Below are 13,189 nucleotides of genomic sequence, written 5' to 3' on the forward strand. Positions count from 1 at the left end.
GGGACCTTCATGAAAACAAAATTTTTCTACTTTTCCTCACACTGTCAATGAAGAGAACATTTATTGTGCTTTCATTTTCAGTGTATGGCCTAAGTCTGTGCCCTTTGAAAAGTTATGTAACATAGGTTATCCTTTTATGCACATGTGTCAAGATTCTCAACAGTGGAGCAGTTAGGGTTAACCCTAGACAGAGTTCATGCTTGGTGCACTCCCTGTTCCCCAAAATACTATATTTCCATTTTTTAGTCAACCATTTCTTTCATGTATCTCTCCCCACGTTACTGGATGGTCAAGGTGCCACACACAGCATTAGTTCTTATCAGGAAATTCTTCTTTTACCTCCTCCTCCCACCTATAAGGAAGTGAATTGATGGAGAGTTGGCATTCACCTTTGAAAGTTATTGCCTTCTAGTAGACAGCAACAACAAATGGACTTAGATCCAGGAAGAGTACAGCATTTTATTTGTCATGGAACTCCCCAGGAAAAAAAAAATTAGAACAAAATGGATATTGAGACTGTGCTTAGCTACAGAAGCAATGATATTCTGAAGGTATTACAAAGAGGGTTCATTCAATAAAAGTTTTTTTTTTCAAAAAAAAAAGAAAAGAAAAAACAAGGGAAGAAGTGAAACCAGCAATGAGGTGGCAAGTGAGGGGATACTTTTCCTTCCTGGGTCTTCAGGTGATGAACAAAGGCAAGACTGTCTTCAGAAGGAGTGAGTGATGGGGGTATTATCTCTCCTGGCATAGACCTAGACTTAGAGGTGGTCAGAAAATTCTGAGCTCAGCCGCTGTCTCAAATGATGACCTGGACTTCTACAAGGCTTCTTGGTGGTTGGTAGTCTAAAGATTTCAGGATTATAAAGCAAACCAATTATATTAAAATACCATTACCAAACATTAAGGGAAATTTTGTGACATGGTAGCATCTGCTTTTTTTTTTTTTTTGAGACAGAGTCTCACTCTGTCACCTAAGCTGGAGTGCAGTGGTGCAATCTCGGCTCACTACAACCTCCACTTCCCGGGTTCAAGTGGTTCTCCTGCCTCAGCCTCCCAAGTAGCTGGGACTACAGGCACCCACCACCACGCCTGGCTAATTTTGTTTTTTTTTTTTTTTGGTAGAGGCGGGGTTTCACCATATTGGCCAGGCTGGTCTTGATCTCCTGACCTTGTGATCCACCTGCCTCAGCCTTCCGAAGTGCTGGGATTACAGGCGTGAGCCACCGTGCCCAGCCACATCTGCTTCTTTAATAACATATTAAACAATAGGCTCGAGTAATGGGACTGGGTGCTACCTTAAGTTTGCAATAGTGATGAATATAAACTATGTTGTTGCAGTATATGAATAATTGTAATATAAAATATCTGCAATTTGTTATTAAACATTTGGCAGAACTGCCAATTTTATGGTGGTTTGCTGCCTATTTTATAATTAAAGAAAATTTTAGGTTTCAGTTGAATATTAGTGATAAAGAGATAATATTTCTCCCTATTCAACTGAAAGAAACTTTTAATACTATAACCTAAGGGGTATTTGGACCCCAGGTTAAGAACCTCCATTTCTACAGGCTGAAGTGTTTGGTGAAAAATTGTAAAGGAGCGTGTCTACAGTGGTATGAGGATTCAAGACTGTTAAAAGGAGCATAGGATAGCAGGAAGATGTTTAGATTAGGAGATTCATAACTAAGATATTTCTGAGATGAATTTTCTTTCCTTAATTCTTAGCATCATCACCCAAATTCAGCCTCTTATCTCTTGTCTGAATTAATACAATGCCTCCTGACTGATCTTACAAGCCAAGCCCCCAGCACCACCATGCAGTCCTAAAGAATAGCTCTATTTATGTTCCAGTTATGCTTCTGTGTTCAAAAACCACTCAGTGAGTCTTCATTGCCCCCGAAATTAAGTACGACTCTTAAGTCTGAACGTAGAGTTCTTTATTATTTGGCTTTGATCTATCTTTCTAGTCTAAGTCTCCATTAGTCTTTTCCACATAAACCGTGATGCAATCAAACTGGCCCACTTATGGCTCCCTGATTGGATTCTGACACATGCCTGTGTAGCCTTTCCTCAGGCTTTTGCTTCCATCTGGAATTCTCTTCCCCACACTACATGTGCAGAAATCCTACCCATGTTAAAAGTTTAAGTTCAACAGCCACTCATTATGAGAACAGAAATTTTGTTTCATTCAACTTGGTTTCTAGAATAATGATTAGTTACATCCCTTACATATAAAAGATGGTCAATAAGAGCATTTTAAATGAGTGAACAAGAAGGTTAAACATGGGATCTTAGGGAAATCTCAAGATTAGAAATTGGTGAATTTAAGATGGAATTCAAGATAGCATGCTTCAGCAGCATGTGTGAAAGACTGGAAGAAGGAGTCCTACCATTTAGAAGAACAGGGAGTTAGTAATGAATTGGAGCTCTTGTATCATTTTATTTGGATATATTATGTTATTTGACTTCATTTCTTTATCTTGTTTTTATTCTCGATTATCTTCTCAATGATGATAAAGGAGGAGAAGGTGGTGATTCTATAAGAAAGGGGCCCTGCATATTGGTGGCAGCCGATGCCACCATGGTGGTATGAATATCAGCAGTCCTACATGTGCCACGGTGGTTTGCTGCACCTATTGACCCACCCTCTACGTTCCTTCCCCTCCCCTTCCATCCCCTCCCCTCACATATAGCCATGTAACAAACCTGCATGTTCTGCACATGTATTCCAGAACTTAAAATGCAATAAAATAAATGAAATCATACAAAGAAAAAGAATATCGGTAGTCAGATGGGAGGTCTATAGAGTATCCTTTACAGTGAGGGTATTTATTTTTAAAGGTTCCTTCCCACATAAACTCAGACGTTCCCTTTCTTAAATGTTGCCTACCTTTAACTTACATGAGATTCTGGATAGAAATTCTCATGCTAATCAACTCCAGCTTTCCAGTTCCCATAGTACCCATTACAGAACAATGCAATCTCAAGGCTGCTGATGATATCAGATCTGATGAATTCTCTGTTCTCTATAAATTATTCAAAAGCAATTTCAGCTTACCAGAAATGAATTTCCCTTTCTATGAAAAAGACAAGTTTTAATCGTTTTCACCTTAAAATAACCTAATGATGCTCAAGAGTAAATAGATGGATACAGAATATTTCGCAAGAAATTTGTCCTTTGAAGGCTAAACAGACCTATATTCATACCTCTTTGCTAGATTCAAATGCAACTTGATATCTGTTAGATTAAAGAACTGGGGAGAATTAATATTAAACTGACCTTGAGCTCTCTCAATTTCTGATGAAAAGTTTCAAGTTGCAAATGTTCCTCCTGTGCTTTCAGAACACATTTTTCATAGCTAGAGAAGGCACTCCATTTGCAAGCTTTTTAAGATTTCTTAGGTAGAATTTTATGCAACTTATTCAGTATTATAATTCCCATGATATAACAAATGCATCAGACTACCACACAAAATGGCAGTGATTATAAAGAGATTCAATGACCACAGTCTAGCTTGCCTTGTCATTGTGTTTGGCCCAAGGAAACAGGAGATAGCAGTCTGTGCCATTATGCAATATTTAGGACAAGGATGACTCAGTTTAAATGGAAACATTATCTTAGTTCTGAGGTAAAAGGGCAGCTCTGCAAGGAAATACCTTTCATGTAAACAATGATGACAACCTTACCCCAAAGGGAAAAATGCAAATGACATATGTACTTCATGAATAATTTGTCTTAATTGTCTATTCTTGGAATTATACCCCAAGAATTCCTTGTGAAGAACAAAGACACAAATTTTCATTGACTGATTCTCCCTTTGTTGCTTTAGCAGATGATTTACTCAAGGTAATTCAGAAAGAAAAGGTAATGTACTAGGGAACCATAAAATAGTTTCCACCTTAATGAAGCCTCTGACATTTTGGTTGAAACACTTAAAGAAGTGTGAATAGTGGTTTAACAGTCTTTGTGCAAGCGTTGTCAGGTTTCTGGAACACCTTTTCCAAAGGCTCTGCTGCTATAACTGCTGCTGCTGTTGCTAATGTTAGGCATATGGCCTACTGGAAAAACCTGTGGAAGAAAGAGATCGTATGCTGTCTTTTCAAATTTTTGAGCGTAAAATATAAATAATCAAACATTTATCTGGCTATAATATATCAGGCAGCTAGATAATCCTGCTGTTCTGTTTGGTGATTGGAGTTGGGTTAGTGGAAGGGTTATGTGAAAACCCAATACCTAATTAAGGATGGAAGGTAGGTAAGGAGTCCAGGTTTACTCTTACTGTTTTGGGTACAGTTTTCTAAATTGAATACAAAGATACCAGTGGATATGAAGAACATACTGATTTTCTTCACCACTAAAAATGCATTTGCCATGTCATCATTGTTTGCTGCAGGAGTTGAAATGGCATCCTCCCAACCCACAATTTCACCAGCAGAACTGCTTCTCCTTTGTGTATCAACAACAGGATGAGATGAGGGCTCAATGCTCTTGAGATTTAGAGAGAACACATTACTGCCCACAGAATTATACCATCCATAGGAAAAACAATATTGTATCTTTGAAGGATGGCCAATGTCCTTTTAAAATTCAAATTTAGAAGGAAACATGCTCCTCTATATATTACAGATTAGAAATCACAAATTACCAAAGGCCTATGTCGTTTTTTATAGACAGCAATATTAAAGATCTCATTAAAAACTCTCTAGTATTTTGCAGGGTTTTTATGATGCATTAATCTTCTCTTTTCTCCAAGGTGTTTTAGCCTCTTTCTGCTTTGAACAATTGACCCTGTGCAAGGAGAAAGAGGGCCATGCTGAAGAGCAGATGCACTGATACAAATACGAATTTACAGGGCATCAGTTCTCAACTTGAATGTGCATGACATTCATGATGTGTGTGTTTATTAAAATCTATATTCCTGAGCCCCATTGCATAAATACCGATTTGGTAGACCCAATGTGATGCCTGGAGTATCTGACAACTGCCTAGGTGGTTCAATTTGAGAAGCACTGGGATAGAGAGGTAGGAATAGGCTGATTATTTTAAGTGCTTTTTCAAGAACTACTTTTATGGACCTACAGTTTGCATTTGGCACCCTCAGTTTGTCCTTAGTGAGTCTTTCTGTGTCTTGTGACGTCCGCCTCCCCCTCCAGCACCCGCCAACCTACCAGTGCCACGCTGCTGCTCTCAATTGTCTACCCCTTCACCCTAGGGAAAGGCGACACATCTGATGTGGTCCAGAAAGACCCCTCTCCCATTCCTCACTTGAGCTTTATTTCTTTTGGTATTTTTCTTTATACCAGGTAGCAGCACTTAAGAAGCAGCCTGATAAACTATCTAATGCTTGTTAAGAATATAATGATTGAAAACAGTTTAAGGCTCCCTCTTCAGGTCCTTTGTTTTAGCTATTTCCTTCTCCCAGATCTTTGTTTTATCTTACATCATATCTTCTGAGACAGACTTCCCTGGCTGTACCTTGAAAATAGCCTCCCAACTTATCCCACCCTTTTAGTAACTCTCAAATCCAATTACTTACTGGCATCTAAAACTGTCTTCTTTCTTTTCTGTCTTTTCCCATAGGAAAGCATAACTTCATGAGAACTGTAGGCTTTGTCTACCATTTTTTGCAGCTCTATCCCTGGCATATAATAAGTTCTCAATAAGCATTTGGTAAGTAACTAAATGGATATGGATTTCTCCCAGGAATATATTTTAAAAGTGGACATGGAATGATGGCTTTGCTTTTATCCCTGGGAATTTCAGGTACTGGGCAGCCTGGAAGGGAAGCTATTTTTGGATACTGGCCTTCTAATTTACAACCTGAACATACCCTTGGAAAGTGGGATTTGGTTTTAGGGGGGAAAGCAGAAGGTGATGAGAGAAAGTCAGAGAAGCAAAGGGGTGGATTTCTTCCCATTCTAAAATGTGCTTTTTTCGGAGGTGGTGGGGTGGTGGTGGGGGCTTCTTAATACTGGACAGATAGCTCCAACAAAGTATTATCATAAGAAATGTGGGCATCCTATAACAGACAACATTCCCCCACATACCCTAACATCCTCCTAACACAGAACTAGCTGCTTAGTGCCATTCCTTTTTTAGGGAAAGTTATCCAAAGTCAGAGGCTGGTGACGAGTGTCAACAGGAGGACTTCAGATGAACATCAGCTACCTGCCTTACAGGCTGTAAATCTATTGTAAATTGCATAATTTTTAGTCCTCCTTTTTTTTTTTTGGAAGAGAGGGTCTAAATTATTTTTTGTGTCTCTTCCAGCATTAACAGGAATTTTATGATTCAAACTATCTATGGGCTCTGAAAATAATCATGCATGAGTAAGCTACTCCATCTACTGGGCATCTCTTAAATTACAAATAAGATTCCAGTGAGGTATGGGAACTTGCAGATGACCTTAAGATCTCAATTATATTAACCACATACATATATTGACTTATTCTCTTCCTTCTAAATGCTGCAAGCATTCTTCTATTAATTGGGCATTTCTCTGCTTTACTCCTGTGATCTCAGCAAACAATGCTCATAAATCCTACTTAATAGTTCACGTATTTGCCTCTCTGTAGTCTTATACCTTTCTCTAGGGTCTGAAACAGTTAGGATGTGGGGACAGGTGAGATCTAGAGTAGAAGCAGATTGTCAGGGAGAGGTCAAGACCCAAGGTGTAAACCTAGGAGTTGAGCCTGGGGTGTAGTCTTCAGGAGCAGGTGTTTTGCAGTTAGGCACAAAACTAGGGATACAAACAGGAAGGAAATTCAATGTAGTGGAAAGAAAGAACATCATCTTTTTGGCCGAGCAGACCTGAGTTTGAATCTGTACTACTTGGCTACACGACCACAGGCAGTTTACTGAGAATGGGGTAAAAATATGTCAAGGGGATGAAATCTAGTATCTGAAACTATGTACCAGGCCCTATAATCATTGGTTTACATACATTACTTAATTTAATCCTCATAAAAACCTTATCAGGTAGTACATAAACACAATTTTCTATTAAATATAGGTGGCTCATTGCTTTTCTTATCCCACATAATCTTCCTGGATAATCTGGCCATGCTCATAATTTCAACAACAACCTATACAGCTCTAGCAGACACTTGATTGTTGCAGGTTAGACAAGAAAGTGGAGAATGATAACATTTGATGGCTTTTTCAAAGATTTTGCATTAGAAGGGAAGGAGAAATATGGAAAGTTACAAGAGATGTGCATTCAAGGTAGCTCCCTCCACCACCCCTTTCCCCAGGATGGCAGAGACAAACATGTTTTTAGGTTGAGAAAAAGTGAGATCAAAGACATAGGCAAGTCAAGTCTAGACAAGGCAAGCCACAGCAAGACAGGTCCACTCTCCCACTAAGATGCTTTTGTCTAGCAGACAAGTACTTCAAAGCAGCATTTGACTCCACTGACCACTTCCATCTTCTTGAAACACATTCCTCTTTGGGCTCTGGGAACAAAAGACTCCCTTTGTTTTCCTCTTGCCCAGTTCCTGCTCAGGCTTTATTGCGGGATCATCCTCCTGCGCCAGACTTCTGACAGGCTCTGTCCTCTACCCAAGGGCTTTGTCTTCAGCTCTCTTCTCTTGTAATTGACATTCTTCCTAGGTGACCTCATGGCATATAATACCATCTCTAAATGCAAATGATTAACATAGCTGAATCTCTTTTCAGGTTTCTCCCCAGAGCTCCAACATTCTGTCTCTACCATATAGTCACCTGAATATTTAACAGACATGGGACCATTTGGGTTACAATGGGACCGTAAGGTGTCATCAGAAATAAACAATATTGTTTCCTTTCACCATCCATTCAAACCTATTCTTTGGGCCTGTTTCTTTTCTGCCTCTTGGTTTAATTCCAGGGTAAGTCCCAAGAGTTACCCATTTTTCTGGTAATTTTTAGTTAACTAAAAGTCATAGCATAAAATGATTAATCTAAGGTTTTGGGCTGCAGAGCCAAACTGACCTTCAAAGCTCACACTCTATTCTCCACCCTATCTCCATTTACTTTTAGAGCTTTACAGCTTTTTAAAGTGAATTGTTAGCCTCTTGGCAATTTTAGAAGGGAATATTGCTCACTTTTCTTTGATAAAAGGAAATAAAGATTAACAGGCCTTAGCTACAAAAGACATTCAGAATACATGAATAAAATATTTAATCTTATTTCATTCTCCAAATTTTATTCTTTGTTCAAAATGAAGTCTCCTCTCACTATTGTGTGCCATGCCATCCCCTGGACTCCTCACCCAGCATAGCAGAGTAAATATGCTGCGATTATCAGAATTCCTGAAATAGAGACAAGTATTTCAAACACAACACTGTATTTTTCTTTGAGCATGCATAAAGCCCAGTGTGTGAAGTGCCTCCTAGTCCCCCCTACACTCCCACATTTGGGTTCTTGCATATATACAGATTCATAGAACAGAACACAAACTGGCTTGTTCTGCTGCAATGTACAGGGGATACCTCCTTTTGTTTTTAACCTGGCCGAACATTCAGTCTTATATAAAGTTAAATTCTTTTGCTGGAACCTATGGGCTAGATATATGTGATATGGGGATAGATGGCCTATACAGTACATGTTTTCATCATTTATTCCATTATGTATCAATTTTTTGTACCTTCAAATTTTCTCTCTACTTGATACTACCTCCATCAGGCATTCACATTTAAATTGGTACTCCACATCTTAAAAACTATGACAAAACCAATTCTTCCCTCATACTACCTTCCCTTTCAGCTGTCGTTGGAGTTCTCCTGTTGGTAATGGCAGACCAGTTAGAGTATCAACTCTATTGCTGAAAAAAATTTAGAAGTTGAAGTATATGTCTCTTCGAATATATCAGAACTAGTAAGACAGTGAAGACCAATGGGGCTAAAGTCCAGCAAAAGATGAGCCCAACATTGGAGTCACTTCCATCTAAAAAGGCTGAGAAGCTGAGCAGAGCTTTCAACAGATTCATGTAGTCAAGACCTCATCAGAGAGGTGGTCCTGATATACAAGACTGAGTTAAAACCTTGAAAAATAATACTGGAAATTAGGGCAAATGGGAAAAAGACTAACTGTCGCAGGGACTGAAGGTTGACTCACAATCATTTTATCACTGATTACATTTAAAATGACCTTGGATTATGAATATTCTTATTTTCCCAACAGAAACAAAGTTGCAGAAATGGTAGATGATAGAGACAGACCTATGGGGGATCCAGATAAAGAAACAATTAGACATGGACTTTAACATGGTTATGATTAATATGTTCAAGGAAATCAAGTTTGAAAATTTCAGCATAAACAGAAAACTATAAAAAAAGAAACTATAAACGAAAATATAAGTATTGAAATTAATGACTGTAGAGTTAATCTGCTACTAAACTATAGAGTTGGAAGTATGTCAGAAGAATATATGCAGAATAAAGCACAGAGAGACAAAAATAGTGTTATTTTGGCTTTCATTGTTCTATTGAGAAGTCAGCTAATGATCTTATTACAATGAGAGCCCCCTCCTACCAAAAGAAAAAAACTGGAAAGGCAACATTCAAAGTTCTGAATGAAAACAACTACCAAATCTAGACCTCTATATCCAATAAATCAATTCTGAAAGCATTAAGGAGGTATAAAGATCTGTACAAGGATAACTGAAAACTAATCGCCAGCAGACCTCTGACTAAATAATTTTCTACTAGAAGAAGGAATGTAATCTCAGGTTTAAATTCTGAATATGTGGTAACAGGTGAATATCAATAGGAGGTAAATATGTGGGTAAATAAAGGAATGTTGATTGTGTACAGGAATTCTAATAATATAGGATTTGTAAACTGCACAGAATTCAAATACATAACACAAATACATTACTTAAGATATGATTAATTAGATGCTATAATGTCCATAAAATAAGTACTAATTTATACGATAAGAAGTCACAGTGGATATGGTAATCTTGAATAGCAATTAAAATTATAGCAAAAATTAATAACTACCAAGATACATAAAGTAATAAAACAATTTACTTAACTGAAAGGAATGGTGAGGAAAATAAACATAGAACAGAAGGGACAAATTGAAAGCAAAATTAATAACAGATTTAAACTCATTATATCATTAATTACATTCACTGTAAATGGGCTAAATGTTATTCAGTTTCCCTATTTCTCTAGTCTCTCTCACAATCAAGCTTTTCAAAAGATGAGTCTTCAAATGCTGTTTTCAACTTTCAATTGACATTAATGAATTGGCTCTTTCTGAACTCACTATCGATAACTAAGACTGCTCTTGCCAAAGTTATCAATGACTTCCATGACACAAAACCCAATGAATGCTTTCCAGTCCTTGTCATAATATGGTCTCTCCGTGGCACTGGGAAGCATTAATCACCCTCCTGCTTGAAACCTTTTATTTTTTTGTTTTGTTTTTTGCCCTTGGCTCTATGACACAGTTTTTGGAGTTTTGCCTATATCCTCTGGCCACTCCTCTCAATCACCGTTTTTTGTCTCCTTTTCTGTGCACGCTTAGGACTTAAGGACTCTCTTTTAATCTCACTTTATATTCTCTCCCTTAGCAATCTTATCAATTTCTGTAGCTTTGAACACTCTATATATTCTCTACATACCATCCTGTAACATATACTGCACATGGTGTATACAATATAGAATAGCCAGGTACCTATATAAGAATACCAATCACATTGTCAATCACAGTATTACAATAGTTCAAACTGAACTGTGGATCTTACTTCTCACTCTACACCCTTCCTATTTCAGTAAATAATACATTACCCAATTACTCAGAAACTTCCTTCTTATTTACCCTTTAACTGTGCTATAAATGGAAAGTTTGTCCCTGCCCCAACCTCCCCCAATTTCATTTGTTGAAACCTAATTGCCAAAGGGAGTACATTTGGAGGTGAGGCCTTTGGTGCTTAAGTCATAAGGGTGAAGCTGTCATAAATGAGTTTATGGCCTTTATAAAAAGAAATTCTAGATACTCCCTTGACCTTTCCACCATGTGAAGACACAGTGAAAAGAGAGCCATCTACGAACAAGGAAGTGGGCTCTAGCTAGACACTGGATCTGACAGTGCCTTAATCTTGGACTTCTCAGCCTTCAGAACCGTGAGAAATAAATTTCTGTTGTTTATACACCATCTAGTTAATGGTGTTTTGTTATAGCACCCTGAACAAACTAAGCCATGCTGCCACATTTAATCCATCACCAAAACCAAATTCTATTGATTCTAGCTCTTAAGTATATCTGGACATCTATCTACTTTATTTATTCTCTCACTTGGGTCCCGACTGCTATCATCTCTTGCCCACACTGGTACTAGCTTTCTAAGGAGGATTTCCATTCCACTCTTGTCTCACTTCAATTGGTTCTCTACATAATGGAATGATCTTTTGAAAATTCCCTTGCCTAAACCATTTTGGTGGCTTTTGATCATAGTTAGAAGAACACCCAAATGTCCCTATTATTGCCTCAAGGCTCTGTGTAGTTGGCCTCCCACCTACCTCTTTAGCCTAATCTTCTTCCTTCTCTGGCCTCCCCCTTGCACTCTGGCTTTAGCCACATTGACTTTTTCCAAGTTCCTCAAACATACCATGCTTTTTCTAGCTGAGGGATTTCACACATGTTGTTTCTTCTGCCTGGGGAGTCCTCATCCCAGTTTTCTGTCTGGCTAACTTCTCCTCAACCCTCCCCTCAGGCCTCTTACATCCTTAAAAAGGGATTCATTATATCTCTTCCTCCTCCTGATTTATACCAGACTCTCCATTTTGCTTTTCGGCCAGTTGTCAACTTACTGCTTCTCAGCTCCAAATTCACCCCTCGATATATACTCTGCAATAATAGGCAGAGTTATTTTACATAGTTCTTTATAGAAAGCATAATGCTAAGATTTCTTAGCAGAGGAGGCTAGAGGAACATTGCAAGTGGGAGGGGTGCTCCTGCTCTTTCCATCTGCTGCAGGGTGGATATGTGGACATTAAGGGGTGCTTTGTCCCAGCCATGCACCCAGAATGCACTCTCTCTGAGACCTTGCACCTCTCACATGGTCTGGTAATCATCTTTCTGTGACCCTCTCAGTATAGGCATTCTATACTCCAAGTCTCCTGCCTGCCAGCCCAGGTGGAGTGATTCTCTCTGCTCATCTCCTGTCTCTCCTAGGTTTTTCTCTTGCAGTCCTTCCTATACTACCACCTCCCAATGGGGCCTTTCTAACAGGAACAACTCATCCTCCAGGCCTCTTGACACACGGACATCCTCATTATCATTGCAAACCCATGCACCAGCCACCAGCACATGGGGTGCTTGACAGAAAGTTGCCATATATATGCCATATATATGTGTGTGTATATATATATGCCATATATATACATGTGTATATATGCCATATATGTGTGTATATATATGTGCCATATATATGTGTGTATATATGCCATATATGCATATATATGTATATGTATATCAGAGATATCTCAGGAAGGGCTTTTTTTTTTTTCTGAGTTTCAAGAACCAGGAATCTTAAAACATGGGGTGCTTGACATAAAGTTGCCATATATATACACGTATGTATATATGCCATATATGTGTATGTATATCTATGCCATATATATACATGTGTATATCTATGCCATATATATATATTCATGTGTATATCTATGCCATATATATTCATGTGTGTATGCCATATATATACGTGTGTGTATATACATGCCATATATATACATGTGTGTATATATGCCATATATATGTTTGTGTGTGTATATATATGTATATCAGAGATACCTCTCTCAGGAAGGGCTTTTTTTTTTGTTGTCGTCGTCGTTGTTGTTGTTGTTTTGAGACAGTCTCGCTCTGCTGCCCAGGCTAGAGTGCGGTGGCATGATCTTGGCAACTGAGGTTTGCCTGACCCACCTGTGCCCTTAAGGATTGCTTCTTGTTTGCCCTGTGACTGTAGACTAACCCTGGCCTGGAAAATGTGCTGCCCTGCCATCCAGTGGATTCAAGGACATCTCTCCAATGAGATCTGAATTCCCAGCCTCTGAGAAGTATCTCCCTTCTAGGTCTGTTCTCCTTTGGGTATGTGCTCCCTTGGTACCATATGGAGTTTCTTTTATATCCTATGGTTATTCTTTTATTATAGTTTAATAACTCTTTATATTAAACTCTCCCTGTTTAAAGCACTGAG

The 13,189-nt window shown here is 38.5% G+C and overlaps 1 long non-coding RNA gene across 2 annotated transcripts in view; it reads left to right on the forward strand.

Moving 5' to 3' along the window:
* Nucleotides 1-308: 308 nt before the first annotated feature.
* The window catches only part of LOC144341510 (uncharacterized), a 122,559-nt gene continuing 109,678 nt past the window's right edge, over nucleotides 309-13,189 (forward strand). Inside the window, exons 1-3 of one of the 2 annotated variants that reach the window (XR_013418471.1) lie at nucleotides 309-716; nucleotides 5,582-5,671; nucleotides 12,959-13,064. This is a non-coding gene — a long non-coding RNA (uncharacterized LOC144341510). The remainder of the gene's footprint in view (nucleotides 717-5,581; nucleotides 5,672-12,958; nucleotides 13,065-13,189) is intronic. The other variant, XR_013418470.1, reaches the window with a different exon arrangement.

This window comes from Macaca mulatta, chromosome 6, assembly GCF_049350105.2.
Source record: "Macaca mulatta isolate MMU2019108-1 chromosome 6, T2T-MMU8v2.0, whole genome shotgun sequence".
In the NCBI taxonomy this organism is placed as follows: domain Eukaryota; kingdom Metazoa; phylum Chordata; class Mammalia; order Primates; family Cercopithecidae; genus Macaca; species Macaca mulatta.